Consider the following 8,236-nt stretch of genomic DNA (forward strand, 5'->3'; position numbering starts at 1 on the left):
GTGCGTGTGTCAAGCGGCAACGAAACCCCCGCCTTCCTGGAGTTGAGAGTTTTGGCAGGAAAACCAGACATTGCATAATTGACTTAATTTGTGGTAAGAGCTATGGAGGTGCATGTGGTGTCCTTGAGTGTCTACAAGAAGGGGACTTCATCCGGATGGTGCAAAGAAGAGTGGTAAAGGGGAAGAAGAGCTTTCCAAGAAGAGAGCAAGAGTTGGGTAAAGCCCTCACTACAAAGGGAGAGTGGCCTATTTCTGGGGTGAAGGGGAGGCTGCTGGTATTAAAACCCCAGCAAGCCCAGGGAGGAAGACAGAAGCAAGACCTGAAACATGTCTGAGAGCCTTAGGGGAAAGACCCACTCCCTCTTTCCATCAAGGAAGAAAGGAGAGACTTAGAGGAGCAATTTATAGGGGACCAAGTTATTCCCCTCCTCCAATAGCAAAATAACTCCCATGGAGCCAGGTGCAGTGGAGCATGACTGTAATCCCAGCGGCTCCGGAGGCAGAGGCAGGAGGATCGCAAGTTCAAAGCCAGCCTCAGTGATGGCGAGGTGCTAAGCAACTCAGTGAGACCCTGTCTCTAAATAAAATACAAAATAGGGCTGGGGATGGGGCCCAGTGGTTAAGCATCCCTGGGTTCAATCCCGGTACCAAAACAATAAAAATAACTCTCACAATCAAAAGCAAAGAGAACAGCTCAGATTCAACATCTGGATAATCTAAATCTATGAGAGTAACCACAAGTAGGTGAAGAGAGATCATGGGTTGGCCTCCTTGTCCCAGAGGAACAGATATTTCCATCATTCTTCCTACAAGAGCCAACATTGGAGTTCCAGAAAGCATGTTCAGGCTGGGTGCACCTTAGCTGCCATTAGCTGATCTTGCAATCGCTGGTCTTCCTGCGGTCAGATAGGCACAGTTATTGAACGCTGTCATGAGCCCCATGAAATCACGGGGCTAGCTGGTGATGTTTTTCCCCTCTCAACCTATTTTGGTCTTATTTTAGAAATCTATTTGATTTTATTTTATTGGATCCCTTTTTGTTTTGTTCCTCATTTTTGTTAACAATTTATTTCCTCTCTCTTCCTAGATTCCATTGAAAATAAATGAGAAATCCCAAAGGCACATGCCTAGGTAAAGAAAATATCTTTATTGTCCTTCCTGTTAATGAATGTGGATCGTGAGAAAGTGTTCTGTCTCTGTGCTACTTTGTCACTGATGGCTACACTCAAATATTGGGAACTGTTCCATTTATACAATCTAGAGCAAAAAAATTCCATATTCTCCATGACTTTATTTTGTGGGGGAAAGTGCTGGATATGTGCATTGATTAGAGTGTGATTTAAACTTGAAGAAAACTGAGAAGAGCAGATGAGATTAAAAAAAAAAAAACAAAACAGAAAAAACCTTAATGTTGTGTTTATAATACAAGTGATACATATTACATTAACTACATTAAAAAAAAAACATAATATGACATGAAAACTGTTGTCCACTCCCCTCCTGAATCTCACAGATTCTCCCAGAGCTAATTTGGGCTCCTCTTCCAGACACATCACTGCAAATATGCAGATATCTCAAAGATTTCCATGTGTTTGTGTGTACATCGTTTTGTTCCTAGGGTCCTAAAAAGACAGCAATATCGTGCCTCTCATTTGACAGTGTTGTTTTTTCCCACTTGATACATCTAGCCAATCTTACAAGGCCTCTGAAAATTCTCAGGCTTGTAGCTCTTTTTCACTACTGCATAGTGTTTCAGTCAGCTTTTTCTCTGCTGTGATTAAATGAACCAACTGGCACAATTGTAGAGGAGGAAGAGTTTATTTGAGGGCTTAGAGGTCTTAGGCCATAGATAGCTGGCTCCATTCCAGCTGGCTCCACTCCTAAGAGCTTGAGGTGAGGTAAAACATCATGGCCAAAGAGTATGGCAGAGAGACACAGCTCACATGGTGATCAGGAAGCAGAGAGAGACTCCACTCTCCAGAGACAAATGGAGACCCCAAAGCCACGCCCCCAAGGCCCCCTCCTCCAGCCACACCCACCTGCCTCCAGCCCCCACCCAGTTAATCCCATCAGGGGTCCATTCACTGGTTGGGTTAAGACTCTCACAGCCCAGTCATGTCTCCTCTGGACCTTCCTGCACTGTCTCACAGGTGAGCTTTTGGGGGACACCTAACACGCAGTATCCTGCCGTATATGCATTTGCTCAAGTTCCCATAAAGGACAACCACAGATTTAACCAACAGACATTTATGTTCTCACAGTTATGGAGACCGGAAGTCCAAGATAAAGATGCCAGGGTTGGTTTCTGGTGAGGGCTCTCTTCCTTACTTGCAAATGGCCACCTTCACCCGGTGTCCCCAAAGGGGCCTCTTCTCTATGCATTACCAGTGCCTCTTTCTCTTAAGGACATCAATCTTATCAGATTAGGACCCCACCCTGACAACCTCATTGAACCTTAATTACTTCCTTAATTGCTACTCATCTCTCCAAACACAAACACATTGGGAATTAGGGACTAAATAAATGAATTGGGGTGGGTGGGGGGTTCACAGTTCCATTCCATAGCATACAGAATGGATGTCCTCTATTAATTGGTTGAATGCTCTCTGCTGTGAGTCAGACCCCTTACTTTTGGCTTTGAAGCTCAAGTACAGTATGATTCCTTCCGCTCTAGCACCCAAAGCAGCCTAGATTTCCTTTTTATCCCTGGAGAAATAGGAGGAGGCAGGAGACAGGGAACAAAGATAGGGGGAGAGGAGTGAGCGACTGGTTCTTAAAGGCTGATACCCAATTACTCATCCTCACTAGCCCACAGAGTTTCCAGCTTCTCTCCCAGCTAAGCTACAAAGTGGGAGAATCTGGCATTTGAGCGTGCCAAGTTGGAGGAGGCAGGCCAGAAATGTCCTGTGTGGGCAGGGAGCTTTCCTTGAGAATTAGCATTCCCAGTGGGAAACCTGGGAGGACTTCAGGCTACAGGCAGACACCCCAGCTCTGGTTCCAGCCACTACCCAGATGGAGCTGTCCGGGGAGATGCAGCCAATACCCGACATGCGCTCTTCCCCATTCTCTGTGGTTTACAAGGCGCCTCATGGGCATGCTCTCGCAATTCCCCCATGCCAGGGAAAGATCTGGAATTCTTTGTATATTCCTATCAAAGAATAATGATTCAGGGAAGACCAAACATCTTTCTTTTTTTTTTTTTTTTTTTTCCCTTGTAAATCTGCAAGGGCTCTCTGGATGTGTCTAAGCTAGAGAGAAATACTTCGACATCTAGTCTAAGCCAGTGGTACTCACCCACAGGCAATTTGGATGCCCAGAAGACGGTTGGCAAAGTCTGGAGACATTTTGATTGTCTCATGGCGGGAGGGGGGCTCCTATGCTACTGGGCAGGTGATACAGAAGGGATCAGTGAGGCTGCTAATAGCATCCAGTGATGCACAGGATTAGCTTCTGAATGAGGAATTATCCAGCCCCAAATGTCAACAGGGCTGAGCCTGAGACTCTCTGAGCTCTAAGCCACATAATGGAGATTCACGGGGACCTTACGATTGAGAAGATAATTTCAGAGAATATTGACATCTTAATTTTGCAGTGGAGGAATGTGAGATAAGCCTGCAATCCTCCAAAAACTGGCTGCTCTGAGTGTTTCTTTGCAACAGTGGGTCACTGAAGCAATCGATTTCCTTTTATATTTGTCAGATGGCCACTGAAGACTTCTGTTCAATTTCTCCGCCATGACCCACAGGACGCTTGGAGAGCAGTTTGGGACCTCCACAGCCATCCCAAGCTTGGCATGCTCCGATGCCAGATGCAGCTGGGTCACTTCTCACTGTCAAGTGGCTTTTAAAGATTTCAGCTCCCAAATGAAGATCCACCTTGAGTTAGATCATAATGAAAGCCTCCCAAGGTGTTAGGAGGATTAATTAGTTAACTTTGGTGCTTTGAAGATAACAAGTCCACTTGGAATCCTAACTACGATAATTAGGCAAATGAGGCCCTTTTTAGCCATTCCCCCTGGCTTTGATCCTGCACGGCTGGCTCTCCACTTCCCTGAGCAGTTTTGCTGGGAGGAAGGATATTGGAATCAGCAGAGTGGCCAGGAGCAGAAAAATGCAGACCTCATTTGTGACGGCGGTTTTCAGATTCTCTTTTAATGGTGAGATGAGGAGAAGGGAAAAAAAAAATAAATAAAACATCCCAAGGGAAATTAAAATCCTTTAGTAGTGATGGAAGACTTCAAGTTATTACTGCGGAAACACCAATAAGTAAATTAGAAAAAATGGTGTATTCTCTCATTTGTATTCATTCATTCCGTCTGTCTCTTCCTCCCTCTCCCCACAGCCTCTGCACAGAGGAAAGCGTGATGATGAGATTCTGCACGATTCACCGTAGAGCCATCTCTCTTTTCCTTGCAGACTCTTTTAATCTCTTTAGAGTGGGCTTCCTTCTTCACCTAGAACCATTCCCCTTGTCCTGGTCGCCCTTTTGTGTTTGCATTGTGTTGCAAAAGCACCTACTGTGTCCAGACACTAGCCTGGGACCCTATCGAATCCTCCAGCATCTGTTGAAATAGGTACAGTCATCTCCCAGCTACAGGTGCCAACCAACATTCCCAGAGGCCACTCCCATGACGGTGGTCACAAGCTGGGTCTGTTTCCAAGGCAGCCACACCTTCCTGGATTCTCCCCGCTTTGGAGTTCGCGGTTCCTTGCTCACCTCCGATTAGTTCTTTCTATTCCCCTTTCTTGTTCCCTTGTTCCTATGTACCTAGTAAGCACCAACCGCTCCCCCAAGGAATCATCCTTAGGCGTTCTTTTCTATTCTATTTTCTATTTCTTCCATTTCCTGGCTTAGATGGATGGCTCCTCAAATTTGCTGCATATCAGAATCACCTGGGGGAGCTTTTGAGACTTCTCAGACTGCGCTATAGATTAATGAGCTCAGAATCTCTGATAATCAGCATTTCTTCTGTTCTCCCGAAGCGCTCCAGATGATTCCAAAGTGCCGTCAGTTTGGAGAACCAGGGGCATGCCTGCTCTCCCCGACGCACTTCTCAGATGTGTGTTTTAGCCACGATTACCTCCAGATGAGACTTAAATCTCTATCTGGTCCCTGTTTCCCATCCACACTTCAAAGTCAGCGTGTCCAAAGGGTAGGGTTGCCAAATTTAGCAAGTGAAAATGTACAAAGTCCTGTGGCCCTTGAATTTCCCACAGGAGATTCCCTAAACATTGATTCATTATTTATCTGAAATGCTCCTGCGCCTCGGGCAAGCAGAAAATGGCCTCTTCGTATCACCCTCTGCCTGTGCCCCTTAGCTCAGGGGGGAGCTTCACAGCCCTCCTGGGAACCCCGTGGTGACCCTCAGAGCCATCTTGGACCTCTCCTTCTCGTCCACCCCGACATCTATCCCTGCTGTTTGACTTGCTCTCTGCCAGCCTGAAACGCTTCTCAGCTCTCCTCTCCTGGCTCCTTGGCTGATGAGGGCGTCCGAGTCCACCCTCATGGTGTCCATGTTCAGGATTGCGTCAGCTTTGTCACCGGACCCCTGTGTGTCTATACTCTACGCTCATTTCTCGGATAATCCAGTTTCTAGGATTTGCCAGATTATAGAACACAAATCTGATCATGGCACTCTGAAAGCTTCCATGGCCACTCAGTGCTGAAGGACAAGGCAGCCTAGGCCTCAGGACCAGCCCTTGACCTCACTTTCCAGCAGACACCGTCATCCGGTCATAGATGACCACATGTCCCGGCTCCTGCCTGCCCCTTGGCTTTGCTCCAGCTGGACTGCCTTCTCCTTCCCGACAGAACCCTACACATCCAAGGCCAAACCAAACCAAGCCAGTTTCCAAAAGTCCCTCTTGAAGTCTCCCTGCCACTTTCTCACCTCTTAGCCATTTCTGCAGGTCTGTCCTTGTAACACTCGGAGGGTGTTGACCAAGTCCCCCATCCTTACATGCTATTTCAAGACATCAGCATCTTGAACCTGCACTCATGTCAAGCTTCCTAATCAGTCTCACACAATGGCTTCCTGTTGTGGTTTGGATGGGAGGTGGCCCCCAAAAGCTCACGTGTGAGACATGCAGGAAGGTTCAGAGGAGACATGACTGGGTTGTGAGAGCCTTAACCCAACCAGTGAATGGACCCCTGATGGGATTAACTGGGTGGTGACTGGGGACAGGTGGGTGTGGCTGGAGGAGGGGGCCTTGGGGGCGTGGCTTTGGGGTCTATTTGTCTCTGGAGAGTGGAGTCTCTCTCTGCTTCCTGATCACCATGTGAGCTGCTTCCCTCCACCACACTCTTCCTCCATGATGTCCTGCCTCCCCTGGAGCCCTGAGGGATGGAGCCTGCTGTCTGTGGACTGGGACCTCTGTGACCATGAGCCCCCAGATAAGCTCTTCCTTCTCTACAGTTGTTCTGATTGGGTCTTTTAGTCTCAGCAGCAAAAAAGCTGGCCAAAACACTTCCACAATTGCCCCCTCCTATTGTGGCCTTTTTAAACTAGGCCACACCTTATCACTGATCTGGCTGTGTAGCCCCTTCCCTTATAATCCCTCCCCTTGCCCTTGTTGGGCACAGCTCGAAACTGTTAGAGGACACATGACTGAACCTCCACTGCCCAGAACCTGAATCCCAGGGCCTGTCCGCTTTCTGGGGCCAGCGGAGCCAGCTCTTCCCACGAGGCAGGCAGTGCAGGAGAGGAGAACCCCAACCCTGGCGGCCTTCAGCGGTGATTGGCAGGTGTAGGGCCTGTGATCCACCCTGTCTCCCAGACGTCTCCAGTAGGATCCAGTGCAGTTGCCCACACTGTCAATTTGCTTAACTCTCTGTAATTGCCTCATTCTGTCTCAACCCCTTCATCCTTTTTCCATTATAAAATAATAACTACCCCAATAAATATTGTGCCCTTAGATCCTTCACTCAGGATCTGCTACTGGGGGTCTCCCAAGCCAAGACCCTGGTGGGTGAAGTCCTCATAGTCTTTTCTTGGTGTGCTAGATCATTAACACAGGTGTGCCCGATGAGTGGGACATCATAAAGACCTGGCAGCCTGTCCGAACCAAGAGAGTTTTCATGAATTCCTTCTCCAGGGAGTCTAAGACGGACCCTCTCTTTCTTATCTTATTGAATCCTATTCCTAAAACTGGGGAGAATTTTCATCATAAGCTCTTTGGGGGTATGTTTGTTTAGGCAACTCCCAGCCACCCCGGATGTGTCTCCTTCACCCATAAAGGAGATGCCCTGGGATCCATGTTTACCATCTCTGACCCCAGCCATGAATGATTGCATAGGGCAGCCATCTGACCCAAACGGGAGCAGCAAGATTCATGCTCGGAGGAACACGGGGTTAGGACTTAGACACTGTAGTTCAGTCCCAGCTGAAGAAAAAAGAAAATACAAGAATAACGGAATAAGTAATGGGAAAAGCTAGTCTGCAGGAAGAGGACCATCAACCAGGCAGAGATGAGGGAAGGAGAGTGCCGTCGTGGTCCCTGGCTGTGTTTCCGCCCCTGGCTGGAGCTCAGCCCCTCTCTCCACGGCTTCTAAGAGGCAGCCTGCGTCCTTCTAATGCTAGATATGCCTTTAAGTGCCTTAGTTAGCTCGAGTTGGTCCCGTTACTTGCCACCAAAGGGTCCTAATGAATACGGTTTCCATGGAGCCAGCTTTAAAAGAAGAGAAACATCTTTGATGTGCTTTCTGGTGGCATGTTTTGCCCCAAACACTCAGGTGGCCAACAGTGAGTATCCAGTGCCCGCAGAAGGACTGCTGGGCACAGGTCGGGAGCTCGGGGGGTTGGTGTTTTTATTGTCTGACAAACTTTCCCTTTTTTTTTTCTACCTTTCATTTGTCCATAGAACTGGAATATTTGGGTATCATTTTGCCTCTTGTCTCTGTTCAGTCTTAACTTGGGGGCCCTTGGCGACAGACTTTGAAATTGTAAGTACTTCTCTTCAGCAGGATGAAACAGGGGAAAACAACTAATGCCACCTTTCAGCTAGTCTAGAAATTTGATCTGTTAAAACCTATGTTTTCAAAGGATCGGAGTCAGTCTGTTGATTTTTCCACCCTCCTCCTGCTTAAAGTGACGTCCCAATCCTGAGGAAATGGGCCAGTCAGGAACCAGTATTGGAGTGGATATGGTGGTTCACGGATGCAAGGATGACCCCAGTTAATGGCTTCCCTGTGTTCATTCCTTCTGTCCTGAACTTTAATGGGCCTGTCTCAGGAGGGT

Source organism: Callospermophilus lateralis, chromosome 1, assembly GCF_048772815.1.
Source record: "Callospermophilus lateralis isolate mCalLat2 chromosome 1, mCalLat2.hap1, whole genome shotgun sequence".
NCBI classification, from domain to species: Eukaryota; Metazoa; Chordata; class Mammalia; order Rodentia; family Sciuridae; genus Callospermophilus; species Callospermophilus lateralis.